The 14,604-nt window shown below is 45.5% G+C and overlaps 1 protein-coding gene across 1 annotated transcript in view; it reads right to left on the bottom strand.

Moving 5' to 3' along the window:
- FAR2 (fatty acyl-CoA reductase 2) overlaps window positions 1-13,178 on the bottom strand; it is a 151,888-nt gene extending 138,710 nt beyond the window's left edge. The window contains exon 1 of the mRNA XM_080662856.1: window positions 13,069-13,178. The gene's annotated coding sequence lies outside the window, so the exon portion shown is untranslated. The remainder of the gene's footprint in view (window positions 1-13,068) is intronic.
- Between the last annotated feature and the right edge of the window lie 1,426 nt (window positions 13,179-14,604).

Here is a 14,604-nt window from a genome sequence, read left to right on the forward strand (position 1 = left end):
CCTGCTCACCCCCAACTGCCCTGCCTGCTGGCCTGCTTGCCCCCACCTCCCCTCCTCACTGGTCTGCTCGCCCCCAACTGCCCCCCTGCTGGCCTGCTCACTCCAAACGCCCCCCCCCCCTGCTGTCCTGATCACCTCCAACTGACCCCCACTGATGTCCTGCTTGCCCCCAACTGGCCCCCCTGCTGGTCTGCTTACCCCCAATGGCCCCGCCCCCCACCAGCCTGATACCCACAACTGCCGTCCCATCCTGGCCTGATCACCCACAACTGCCCTCCCCTCTTGGCCTCTAACTGCCTCTGCCTCGGCCCCACCACCATGGCTTTGTCCAGAAGAACATCTGGAAGGTCTCCCAGTCTAATTAGCATATTAACCTTTTATTAGTATAGATAGAGGCCTGGTGCATGGGTGGGGGCCAGCTGGTTTGCCCTGAAGGGTATCCCGGATCAGGGTGGGGGTTCTCTTGGGGCGTGGGGCAGCCTGGGCAAGGGGCCTGTGGTGGTTTGCAGGCCGGCCACACCCCCATGGGGTGAGGGTCCCCATTGGGGGGGCATGGCCAGCCTGGGTGAGGGGCTAATGGCTGTTTGCAGGCTGGCCACACTCCCTTCAGGGTGGGGGTCCCCACTGGGGTGCCTGGCCAGCCTGGGTGAGGGGCTGATGGCTGTTTGCAGGCTGGCCATGCCCCCTGTCAACCCAAGCTCCCAGCCCCTCCTTTTTTTCTTTTCTTTTTATTTTTTCAGCGCCTCCTTGAGCGGAGGCCAGGGCCAGCTGGAAGCAGGTATCTGGGATTTATTTATCTTCTATAACTGAAGCTTTGTAGCCTTGAGCGGAGGCCAGGGCCAGCCAGAGTGGGCAGGAAGCTTGGCTTCCTCCATTGCCAGGAGCAACCCAAGCCTCCTGCTCACTCCAGCTCCATGGCCACTGCCACATTTGTTGGGTTAATTTGCATACTCGCTCTGAATGGCTGGTGGACGTAGCAGGGTACGGTCAATTTGCATGTTTTTCTTTTATTAGATAGGATAAATGGTGCTGAGTCAATTGGATTTCCAAATGGAAAGATGAATTTTTAGTTCTCACATCATATAAAGAATTAATTCCAGATAGACAGATCTTAGTATGAAAAGTAAAATAATGAACTCTTTAGAAAATAACATCTTCTCACCTCAAGTAGGCAAAAGGACACTAACCACAAAAGAATAATACTAATAAATTGGACTCTATTAAAATGTTCATCAAAAGAAAAAATTAACAGACTGAAAAGGAAAGCCATACTTGGGAGAAGACAAATATCCAACAAAGGAACTATATCTAGAATATATAAAGCATATTCACAAATCATTATGAAAAAGACAACAGAAAAATGGATAAATACTTGGGCACTTCTCAAGACAAGATATCCAAGTGATCAAAAATAAAATAAAATAAAAAAGTGCTCAATCTTGTCAGTCATCAAAAAAATACAAACAAGACCACAATGTCATACAACAATTCCCCCACCAAAATGGCTAAAATGAGAAGAGAAAACAGGAAGTGTTGATAAGGATCTGAAACAAGGGGATCTCTTAACTACTGCTTCTGGGAGTATAAATTATACAATCACTTTGGAAAACGCTTTGGCAGATTTCATTGAAGCGCTGCCTATATAAAGCAATTCAATGCTTAGGCATACCCAACAAAATGTGTACATATGTTTAACAAAGACCTTCATAGGAATGTTCCTAGTAGCGCTGTTCCTCAGAATCCCCTAATAGAAACAAAGGGATTAATTGTGGTATATTCACAGTATGGAGCACTGTATAGCAGTGAGAATGAATAATCTACAAATTTACACAATTTGGGTGAATCTCACTAACATAATGTTGAGCAAAGAATCCAGACACCAAAGAAAGCATACTATATGAATTCCTTTATAGAAACTCTTAAAAACTGTCAAGGCTAATCTAGGTTTGAATCCAGCTAATCTATGGTGTAGAAGTCAGAATAGCAATGGCTTTGGGGGAAAATAGGTAGTGACTGGATGGGAGTTTATGGAGCACTCAAGTACTTTGTTTATTTGATCTGGAAGCTGGAATCTGAAAGAAACTTCATGTTCCACTTACTGCATTTACAATCTATTCACTTTCCAAATGTATCTCATAAAAATAATAAAAGTCACATGGAGAAAAAACTCTTGATGAATTGTCTTAACACAAAAATACTTAGTAGATAGTTTCATCACCACATTCCATTGTGGTAAGGAGGAGTCAAGTATTAGGTCAGGTACTAGTTTCCTGAGCGTTAGGGGTTGAATTGTGCCCCCTGCTCAAACTCATATATGGAAGGTCTAAACCACACCATCTCAGCATGTGATCTTATTTGGAAATAAATTGCTGTACATGTAACTAGCTAAGAGGCCATACTGGATTAGGGTGGGCCCCTAATCCACGATGACTGTATAAAAGAGGAAATCTAGACAGAGACATAGACATGCATAGAGAGAAGATGATGTAAAGACACAAGAAAAGATGGCCATCTACAAGGCAGAAAGGCCCGGAACAGATCCTTCCCTCACAACTCTCAGAAGGAACCAACCCTGCTGATGCCTCTATTTTGGATTCCTAGTCTTCAGATTTGTGAGACAATGGGTTTCTGTTATTTAAACCACTCAGTTTGAGGTATTTTTTTACAGCAGTCCAAGTAGCCCAAAAGGTTAAGTATCTTGTCTATAGACACCCAGCCAGAGAACAGAGCAGGAAGGGAAGGTGATGTTAAAAGACGCCTATGCACTAGGGACCCCTTCCACGTGCACATGCGTGCACGTGTGCATGCGCATACACACACACACACACACACACACACACACACACACACCTCATCTAGCAGCTCACACACTTGGCAAAACTGCTCTAAGGAATGGGGAGGAATGGAAGGTGTTATACAGGGACAAGGACATGATTCTTTTCCTGTTTTGGAACAATATAGTGCTCTGAACCATGTGACAAAATGAAGATGGAATATGGAAACCTAAGCCTCCCAAACAGTTCTCTGGGCCCTGTGAGGAATCTTTACCAGGGACTCATTCCTGACCTGGCAGTGGCTTAGGTCTGGAGTATTTCAAAGAGGGGAAATGAGTAACTTGATTGTTCCAAAGGTTCGATCTTGCTTCCTTCATGGCCTCTTTGAGAATCTGCTGAAAGCTATAAATCATCTCATCGGACAAATGTCATACTCATCCAGATGTAAGATGATGGGTAAGGATTTTTAAGGCAGAGGATTGGCTTTTTGCTCTTTCTTCTAGAAATAAAGATGAATGGCTAAAGAAAACGGGATTTCCACTTGTCATCTCAGAGGAAGGCAGCAACTAACTACTGGCTCTATGCCCGGACGCACAGGTATTCTGGAAACTTTGTAACTTTCCCACATTGGTTGTTTTCGCTCTTCCCCTATATCTTTTCCCACAGTGATTAGTAGTTAATTACTTAAAACTCAAAGAGATTGTGGGTCTGTCTTTCCAGGCAGAAAGAAAAGGGGATGAACCCACTCCATAGCCAGGTTTGGGGAAAGTGAGTAACTAAGAGGAGAGGAGCACAGGCTAATGAATCCTCAGGTCTTGTGAATAAAGGAGGACATTGTCTCCTTGGGAAGAATTTTCATTCTCTTCCCTGTGGACTTTTTAATATTTTATGTGAACTCCATTTCCCATCATACCCTTATTGCTCTCTCTCTCTCCCTCTTTCTCTTTCTTTCCCTTCCCCTCCTCCCTCCCTTCCACTCTGTCTAAAAATAAAATAAAGTAAAATGAAATAAAATAAAATAATGAATGGGATGGTCATGGGATTGAAGTAATAGATTTGGATACTAGTCTACTCATCCATTAAGAAGACGTGTGACAAGTTACTTTACATCTTTGCGAGTAGCTTTTCCTTTCTATAAAATCAGGGGACCAAATATAGATAAGGGACTCAGGCATTCTACAATGTAGAATATGAATATACGTAATTAAAGCAAAGCAATTTGTAGTCACCATACGCACAGTGGATAAGTTGGTGTGATATGTGCCAGCATATAGTTGACTAGGAGAGTTCAGGAAAGTCTAATTCGAGCAAGTTGCACTCTGTCCCTAAAGAAATCGAAACCTAATTTACCTATAGTGTAATCCTGTGATCAGCACGCTCTCCCTGCAATTTGCATAATCATTGCTTCAGGCAGGACTAGACCAAAATTGTAGATGGAAAGGAAGAGGTAATGTCTCAGTTCTACAAAGGAGAAAGTTTTGACAAGTACAAGATGCTGAGAAAAAAGGAAACTGCTCATTTGGATGAAAGAAATGAACTCTTTTCAAACCATCTAAGATTCCTGCAGCTTTGAGAATAGTTTGTAACTGGCTTTTAATTCTCTTGAAACCTTTTGTTAGAACAAGTGTCCAACTTTTAGATTACACACTTATCTTGAGGGCAGATATGTCCTGAAGGTCTTGTATAAACACACAATAGGAATGAGATTCAATTCAGAATGAGACAACAGTTATAGTGTAATAGAAACAAACAAACGAACAAATAAAACCCACATAGAATGACATAAAGTTGATTTCATTAATATTTATCAAGGTATCTTACATTTCTGTTTCAAGTGGAATTAAGTGAACAAATTCTCTTAAGTTTTAATTAAATGGGTCTATTTTTATTAAATGACTAGTGGCCCGGTGCACAAAATTCGTGGACATTAAAAGGGAATTAATTAGAGAAAATATTTTAATATTGCTATTTGCCCTTTCTCTATAATAGAAGTGTCAGAGATGAAAGAAAATAGTAAAATGTATATGAAAATCTCCCTATCAGAGTCTGGAGTGCGCCGCAGGACCTAGAGTCAAGTGCCCACCCATCACCTGCACGCGCTTCGATAATGCAAGAGACCCAGACCCGGCCGGCTCCACCCCCATCAAGCCCCTCCAGGCGGGGGTGCACAGCCTCAGGTCCCCAGCCCAGCGCCAGATGCCATGCAGCCTCAGGTCCCTGCTGTTCGGTCGTGACATTATGGCATCCTGGCAATTTGCATATTCCTCTATTATATAGATAGATGACTGTCCATCTTTAAGATGCTTTCATTACTACATAAGACTATGCTGCTACTATCTGGACATCTTACAGTATAAATGTCCTTCCTTCAAAGTAGCAAGCAAAAGCCTTCAATATATGCACACACTGAACTGTTACACCCAGCTGGGCAGATTCCTCCAGTTTCTTGACAATAGTGTGCATTGGTAGATCTAAGTCTGCTTGAAGTACTAAGTGCTTTCAAGTATGTTGGGACCAGACACATAACTTAGTGTTCTTCCTAATTTCCAATTATCCTGTTTTCAAGACTACCTTGGGTTTGTAGAATGTGTCCTCTCACTGACCCCTGCTACATAAAGCCCTATTTTTCTACAATGTGGAGCATTTTCACAATGACTTTTTCTCATTTCTTGACTGAGGAAATATTATTCTTGCCTCCCGTGGTCATCCTGTTATTCACCAGCCAATGTTACTGACCCAACAACTCCTCATCTGAAGTGGAAGGATGAAAAAGTGGGTAGGAGAGGGCGTGTTTTTGCCTTTTCTTCAGAGAGTCACAGGGAAGAGCCCTTGCTTCCCCACCCACTCAACTCCGTGCTCTAATGGTGTGGGGCCATTTCTGGAGGAGCCTGGGAAGTTTAAATGCCTTAAATACAAGAGAATAGCCCAAAAGCCATAGGGGACACCTGTTGTCACTTGCAGCTTGGAAATCATTTTGCTGGACTGGAAGGGATAAGTATACAAAATTAATTATCTAAGACTTGTTAAATAAACCATGATGAGAACAATAAACAAATGCTATTCTTAGTGTCTGGTAATTAATTTCTTCACTGTCTACTTAATCAGATTGTTGGCCACATAATATTCTTTGCTTTGATACAGGTGTTTAATAATAATAATAATAATAATAATAATAATAATAATAATAAATACCTATTGAATGATCTCACCTGAAACACATTCTTTTCTTAAAGGTAGGTCTCTGAGTTATTCATGGAAGATTCCTGGATGAATGTGGCTGGCCAGGAGCCTCATATTTCATAGTGTTTGATTCCCACAGAACACCCTGATCTGGAAAGATTTCCTGATAGCAGTGATTGACTGGCAGTGGCCCCCGGAATTCAGGTGCACCCAGAGCCCTGACTTTGCCAGTCAGAATGGGAAGTTGTATTTCAGCTCCAGGTGCAGAAAAGCAGCAAAACCAGACCAGTGACCCCATGGCTGACCTCAGGACCAGCTGCATTGGATAATTACCCTGCCCTGGTGCCAGCTAATCAATCAGCGGAGACCACAACCCTGAAAGCACACACCTGGAAAACTGTTGAATAGTCTATATGCAGTGGTCGGCAAACTCATTAGTCAACAGAGCGGCAAACCGCGGTTCGCGAGCCGCAGTTTGCCAACCACTGGTCTATTACTATCTCCTGGGACCTTCCCTTAAAACCCTTAGGATGGAGGACCCAGTGCGCCCTACCTCCCAGGGAGCTCACACCCTGGCCTATGCTTTTCCCTTTTCCCCACTCCCCTCCCCTCCCTGGCCCAAGCAGGTTACCATTACCTTCCTCACTCCCAAGCTCCTAGGGCCCTTCCTTTACCTCTATAACTTGTTTCTTAATCACACTTCTTCTAGGAATTACTTTTTATACCTCTGTGATTAACCAAATAAATGTTCTCTTATAAAAAAAAGTAAAAAATATATATATACAAAAATCGTTCTTAGTTCGAGCATTATACCAAAACAGGGGGGAGCCAAATTTGCCCTCAGGCTACTGGGCTAGAGCACCAAAGGGGTGAAACCACAGCCAATTTTCTAGTTGTGTGAACCTGTCCCTTCTGTTCCATTCTATTGCACTGTTCTTTGGTCACAGATTATATTCTGGCCTCCACCCCACCAGCATTCAAATGCACTGGGGACCAGGAAAGAATGTCTGAGATTCACTGCAAAATCACATGCTCTGTGTATTCACACTAGAGGCCCAGTGCACAAAATTCGTGCCCTGGTAGGGTCCCTCGTGGCTGCCAGCTGGGTACTCCCTCCCTTCCCCCAGCCGGCCCTGCTCCCTTGTTGAACTCCCGGACAAACTCCTGGTTGAGGGGACAATTTGCATACTATGCTTTTATTATATAGGATGGTGTGGCTTTGCCAGAGATACAGTACAAACATCAAGTAGGGCCCAGACCTGCCATGGAACACGAGAGGCCCCGTAACATCTTCTCCACTGTTTATGCTCCAGGTCCCTCACGTGTAAATCTAGACTTGACAGGCTGTACTCCAGAGAGGTCCTGCATAGCCCTGCCATCATGAAGCAATTTTTTTAATGTTTTTAATCAGACTGCAGATCGTGCAGGTGAATTATCTCTGGATCTCTTATCCATATAGCAGAATTGTTTTCATCATCCATTTCAAGCCAATTGACAGGGTCAATTCTAATCTGCTTTCTTCCAACTAAAGAGCATGAAAGACATGAGGGAAGCTGATGGTTAAGAGAGCTATGTATGCTAAAAGGTTCAATCTATTAATACAAGGGTAGCATTTCCCAAAGCATGTTCTGCTGAACACTGACTCTGTGACAGGTTCCACCAAAAAGCATTTCAAGGACAAATAAGTTTAGGAAATATGCCATAAAATACCTCTTATTTTTCAGTGATTCGTAGTATATTAAAGGCTCTGAGGATTCCTGCGATGAAACTGCTTAACTGCCCAGCTGGGGTGGCTCAGTGGTTGAGAGTGGACTTATGAACCAGGAGGTCACCATTCAATTCCTAGTCAGGGCATATGCCCAGGGTTGTGGGCTCGATCCCCAGTGTGGGGTGTGCAGGAGGCAGCCAATCAATGATTCTCTCTCATCACTGATGTTTCTATTTCTCTCTCTCTCTTCCTCTCTGAAATCAATTAAAAAAAATTTTTTTTAAGAAAAGAAACTGCTTTACTAAGTTGAATCAAGTGTTTCTCAAGCTTATATGATCAGGAAAGCCTTTTTCTCTTTCACGTAACTGTTATTAATATTCCAAGAAACGAATGATCCACTGACTACATTTTGGGAAACACTGCTATAGACGGGGGTGGGGAGGGGGTGTGCCCTAGAATCTAAAGGTTTTATGCAGGGGAGTGAGTTATGTTTTAGGAAAACCACTTTGGTGAGGATCAGGTCCTTCTCGCCTAGTTGTTGTCATTTTAGGAAATTACCCTGTATTCTATCCATATGCTCAAGCCAGAAAAACAGGAGCCGTATTTGTTGTAGTGGTAACTTTTAAACAACTAGAGGCCCAATGCACAAAATTCGTGCAAGGGGCTCGGCCCTCACAGCCCCGGCCGCCTCGGCCAGCCCTCAAAGCCCCGGAGGAATGTCCAGATGGTCGTTTGGCTGTCTGGTCTAATTAGCATATTACACTTTTATTATTATAGATTATAAAAGAATACATGGTTTAAAAATAAGCCCAACAGTGCAAGTGATAGTATGAAAAACGAAAGCCTCCTCCCTCCTCTCTCTCACCTTCACCTCTACCCAACAGCCTGGCCTACTTCCTAGAGGTACTAAGTAGGATTAGCAGGTTTCATTTCATTTTTCGGTTCTTTATATGCAACTCTGAATCATACACATGTGAGCCTATTGTTTTAATTATAAACACTCAGCAGTATCTATTGAAGAAATTTGTCCTCACACTTCTTCCTGCCTCGCTCACCTCTCACATCCTCTCTGTCACCAAGTTCTATCAATTTTACTTTCCAAATGCATCTCTCTGTCCTCTCCCTGCCATATGCCCTGGCAGCACTGTCACCGGCACTCTGTCCATTCTCTCATGGTACTCATAAAGATCTTAAAATATAAATTAGGTGATCTCTGGCTTCAAAGTCTTCAAAGGCTCCCCACTAAAATACAATTCAAAATCCTTATCAAGATCTGTGAAGGTTTGCATGACCAGGCTCCTACCTACCTCCCCGCACCCATAGCCAGCCTCTCAGCAAACCTTCACCAAACACCAGCCACAGGTGCCTGCTGTCCCTTGAACACTTTGGGTCTCTTCTTCTCCTTAAAGCCTTCCCATTTGCTATTTCCTCTGCCCAGATGGATTTTCCCCAAAAAAATCTTTTTTGCCAAGTTAACCCATATGCTTCTTTCAAATATCAATTTAAAGAGCATCAAATCTGAGTCAGCCCCTGTGTCTTTTTCTTCATAGCACTCTGTTCTCCATACTACTTCCAGCAATTTGTTATTTTATGTTTGTTTTAAAAATGTCTCTAAGTTCCAAAAGAATGGGGAGCATATCTGCTTTATTTAACACTGTATGCTGTGAAATTGGCATTGTCTGGTCACAGAATGGGCTTAATAATTATTTACTTACTAGTAGCCCTGTGCCAGTAGCTCGCTGCCGCCCTCCAGTAGCTCTCCCCTGCTGCCCCGCCCTCCTGTAGCTCCCTCCGCCCCCCTGTGCCCCCTCATAGCTTGCTGCCCTGCCCCCTCCTGTAGCTCTCCACTGCCTTCTTGTAGCTCACTGCCCCACCCTCCTGCTGATCCGTGATCTGGTTGTTACTTGGTTGGTTATTACGCTTCACAGCATACGACCATTTGCATATTACATCTTTATTATATAGGATATGAATGAATTTAGCCAGTGGAAAGTTCTCTCATGGTTTTAAGTTCCTGCTTTTTCTTAATGTGAAATTTAGTCCCATCCAGATTTTCATGTTTTGCATACCTATCACCTAGAAGACTCACTCATTCATCACTATGATAAGCAGAACTTACAGGGACATCTCATGTAACTCTTCGCTTAAGCTTCACTGTCCATTTCAGTTTATTTTATTCTCTTCTTGGGAACTCATTGCACTTATTTTCTGTACCATTCATTTTGTGCCAAATTTTATAATACCTTGTAATAACTTATCTGCTATTATTGGCACCTTTTATTTACACATTTTGTCTTGCCAATGATGTCGTAAGTCTATCAAGTACAGGACTTGGTACTTCATATCCTAAAGCATAAGTGTGCCCCTGAACAGGGCAGCTGCATGAAAAGGAGTCTTCACCCTACCCCTCTGGTGCCCCCATTATAAGACTTTGATGTGAGAGTTTGACCCATTTCCTTTCACTCTTTCTTCCTCTGCCCTTCTGCGTACCTTAACATTATGCTGGGAATAAAGGCTGGTATAAAGATAAGCTCTGAGGTCAGGAGAAGTAATTAAGGGGAGTGTGCAGACAGAAGACTTGCCAGTGTCTCATTTCCTCCCCAGCGTTACAGGAGGTGAAGATAACGCAATAAGGGAATAGGTGTGTTTTATATTGCTAGGTGTCTCCTAGAACATATAAAAAAGTGACTTGTTCAAGATTTTGAAAATATGGATTTTTAAAACTTAAACGAAACAAAGAGGATTATATCCTCAAAAAAATTGAATCATTGACTCAATATTTGGATGAATTAGACCCAAACATCAACTTAATTCAGAAAGTGTCTTTGAGATCCAAGAACTTATTCTGTACTTCGAGTTGCCATTTCTAATCTTATCCAAATAGTGATATTTAAGCCTGTAATACTGTCTTTGTTAGCGTAGAACTATTCCAGGTAAGTAGACATTTTCACAATTACTTCCTCTTTTTACCTAGTGTGTCTTCACAACAACGCTTTAAGATGAACAGAGTAGAAGGAAGCTATTGTCTGCTGTCTTGATTTTGTCAGAGAGGAAACTCGCCACAGAGGGCTCACTGACATAAGTATGCAGCTGATAACTTGTGTTGGAGAATTCCCCTGAAGAATTGGTATGAGATAATGCTGTTGCTCAGAATAGGGCTGTTAACCTGGGGTCAGGACTGGCTAAAGAATTTGCAGGGTCTAGTGCAAGCATGTCTAACTCAACGGCTACCACGGACCAAATAAACAAGGTTTAAGTTTATGTGGGCCACAAAAAAACCCCCAAGCTTCAATTTTAAGAGAAACGTAGGCTTATTTAGAAAAGTAAAGTCTAAAATAGAATAAGAGCAATGATAAAATTAATGTTTTCTTACATACCATTTCATTATATTGGCTGGGCTGCAAAAATATTTGGTGTGGGCCGCATGCGGGCCGCCAGTTTGACATGCTTGGTCTAGTGTACAATGAAAATTTGGGGCTCCTTGTTTGAAAGTTCTTAAGACAGCTGAAGGTAACAGCAGGACATTAAACCAAGCGTGGGGGCCCTTCCAAGTACAGGGCCCTGTTTCCATGAAGCTGGGCGTGCCTGGGGTCCCTGGATGGCTAACATTTGGGTGGCTGGGTATCAAGGAGACTGAAATTTTAGGCAGAATTCTGTGTTGATGTGTATATGATTGTTTCTTATATTCCAAAGCTATTGTCAGATTTTCAAAGTGGTCTGTTAACACAATAAAGGGATAAGAGTGCATCTTCGAGAGCAGCAAATGTTCCCACAGAGCCCAGCATGTCACAATACAGCATGCTGGTGGGCCCTAGGCACGATCCTTCAGAAGACTGTGAATGAGTGAGTTTTCATGAATGCATGGGGATGAGCACAAAACAAAAAATTGTTAAGGCTGCCCAGCTGTTGCCAGAAAGACAGACGCCTGAGGATGCACCTTCAAAATATAGGAAAGCAAATAATGAGATATTCCAGATGAGCCCATTCTTTACAAACCCCGAAGTACTACCTAAACACGAGCTATTTTATTTATTTTCACCCCTTTCAAGGAAGGTTCTCCATCTTCTGTAGTTAGATACCACATTCCCTCCTATTAAGAAAGGTGAAATATATCACCAGAAGATCTGCCAACTCATGCTTACTTATACCTGTTTTACAGATAACTATAACCCAATGTTAGGAACTGGAGTAAGGTAGGATTGTTGATAAAGCAGGTGCAGGAGGCACCCTCAGAAAAAACAAAGGGGTGGTGGTCATCTCTTGGAGGTGCTACACACAAATATCCCTACATGTAGATTTTGCTGAAAAGCCTGCTCCTGCAGTGAGGGGCGGCATTCCAATTGTATTCAGTTCCTTTGCACTTTTAGACTAAAAATGCTCTTCAGCCAAATCTCCAACTTATAGAAATGGGGATAGAGAGAGATGGGTAATTGAATCCACGGCGTAATCCTCAAATTTCCATTTGCACAGTGTCCAACTTGTCTAGATGCAGCCTCTCCCACGCAGAAAAAGCATCACCCATTTGTGTTCTGGTCACTGTTCTCGCGCGTGGCACAATGGGGCACAGAGATTCGAAGCTCTTGGGTTCCAGAGAGAACCTCGGTTGCTCACACCAGGAAACTCACTCATGGAAGAATAAGTGCTCATAATTTACCTATCCCGACAGCTGAAAGAGAAGGAGGCTGGCAGGCGGGGATGGTTTCTAGGATTCAGGTAGTCATTATGTCTCTTAATGAAATGGATTTGCCTGCGGATAATCTGACTTGCCTCCCCGCAAGCCGTGGACTCCAGATGGAGTCTTCTAGTTCTCGCTCCCCTGCTCCCTCCAAGACGCCCAGGCCACAGGGAGAGGTCCAAACTTTCAACCAGGACAGACTCCGCCCCGGGGCCCCAGACCGTGTCCAGCCAGACCCGAATGGGAGGGTCTGGATGCTCCCAGACCCGGGTGGGGTTGGGGGAGGGGGGGCGAGGCCGCGATCTCGGGTCGGGAAATGGGAAGCGGGAAGCGCAGGAGGGCAGCCGGGGCGGCGCCGCGCCGCACGTGGCCCGGGAGTCGGCGCGCTCTTTCTAGGAACAGCCCGCGGGCCAAGGAGGCCTGGGCGAGCCCAGCCGGGCGCCTCTCTCCCTCGGTCCCGGGCTGCCCGGGAGCAGCACCCCACTGGAACCCTCGCGATCCGCGGTACCCGCTCCTGCGTACCCCACTTTGGCGAATATGCGGGCGCCCAACGCGCTCTAACAGCTGGCTGCCGGCGGGGTGCGGCGGGGCGCTCCTGCGCGCACAGCCTTGGAAAACGCTAGGGTGCTCCCGCCCGGCCCCGCGCCCACCCAGCCCAGCCCAGCCCAGCCCGCGCTCTGCCTTCCCGGGCGCGGGCTCGGCCAGCCGCGGGGCTGCAGACTCTGGAATACCTGCTCCTCCGGCTCGGGGTGGGCTCCTCTAATCCGTTCCTTCCCCGGGGCTACGGGAAGTGCTCCGGCCGCAAGGAAACAGCTCCTGTCTCTGGGCTCTTGAACGTGACACTATATATCCGGCGGGAGACTGGGTGTGGAGCGGAGGAAGCCGCCCTCCCCCCACCCTCCCCGCCGCGCGGCGGCCTCGGCTAGGGCGCGGAGCAGGCGGCAGCCTCAGCCCGGGGCCGGAGGGGGGCGCGGGGCTGGCGGGGGCTGGCGGGGACCGGGCAGTCGAGGGCAGGGGGCCGCTCGCTCAGTCCCGCCCTGAGCCTCCATTCATTCAGCACCAGGCAGATCCACTATTACTCCACGGGTTCCCACCCCCGCTCCTCATTTTTTAATCGGTGGGTGAGGGGAAAGGGAAGAGGAAAGGCGCCCCTCTCTGGTCTGGAAAAGAAGGAGAGCTCCCACACCTCGAGAGAGAAAAAGAGGAGAGGACGGAGGGAGGATCGAGACAGACAGACACGGGGTCAAAGGCTCTGGTCTGAATGCTTGGAGGACACATCTTTCCCCAGCCACCCTAGCAGGATGGGCAGTCCCAAATCCGAGTTGACTCAGCTCGTCCCTTCTGCACCCCCCTCCCCATCCCCCCTGGGAGGGATGCTCTGTATCTATGTGATCCAAACTCTGCGAGGCGCCCCGCAACGACCCACAGCGCAGGGTTCTTCCGAACACCCAGGAGGGGCTGGAGGCGCGGTTTACTCAGACCTCCCCAGGCTTGGGGGACAGAAATCTGCGAGCGGTGCGGGTGGGAGTGGGCAGGTGGATGGAGACTGGAGAGGATAAGATGCTGCTGAAGGAAAGCGGCGGGCTAGCTTTGCTCAGCGGCCCTTCAGTTTCTTCAAAAAGACGTTTGGTTTCTTAGCCTGATAGATTTTGGGGGGGGGGGGTGATTAGGTGTGGCCATCGGCATCAGGGCGAAGTTGTAGAGGGAAGGACAGGCATGTGAGTGGAGCTGTCACAGGTCTCATCCAAGATGTGCTGAAACCCAGCAAATGCCCAGCCTAATTCCTTGCACAGGTGGAAGGTAAATTCCTGCATAACTATGCTACATTAAGAAAATCCAGAAAGGAATATTGCTCTATAAGCTGTCTTCATTCCCCTTCACCGATCGCCATAGATAAAGACTTCATGAAGGTTAGAATGAATGCAATGAGCTATTTCCTGCATTAAAACAATTTACACCCAATTTGAATTATCTTCTACTGGACTCTCTTCAGTTAAATGCGTCAAGGAAAGCGTAGCCTAAAGACACCTGGCTAGTTTCCTCTGGCGACTGCCTGAAATCAACAGGGAGAGGAAAAGTTAGCACCAAATAAACATACTCTGTTACCCCTCTCCCTACTCAAGAATAAATCTGAATGTGTCCTCAAAACGTGTATGAAAGTACTTGAAAAGACACAGTCACACGTTGGTGAGAATGTGCTGAAACCACTCATCACAGCAGGTCGACATTAAAAAGAAGGTATATTGCTACAACTCTTTGGAAAGCAA

This window comes from Plecotus auritus (genome assembly GCF_963455305.1).
Source record: "Plecotus auritus genome assembly, chromosome: 3".
In the NCBI taxonomy this organism is placed as follows: Eukaryota; Metazoa; Chordata; class Mammalia; order Chiroptera; family Vespertilionidae; genus Plecotus; species Plecotus auritus.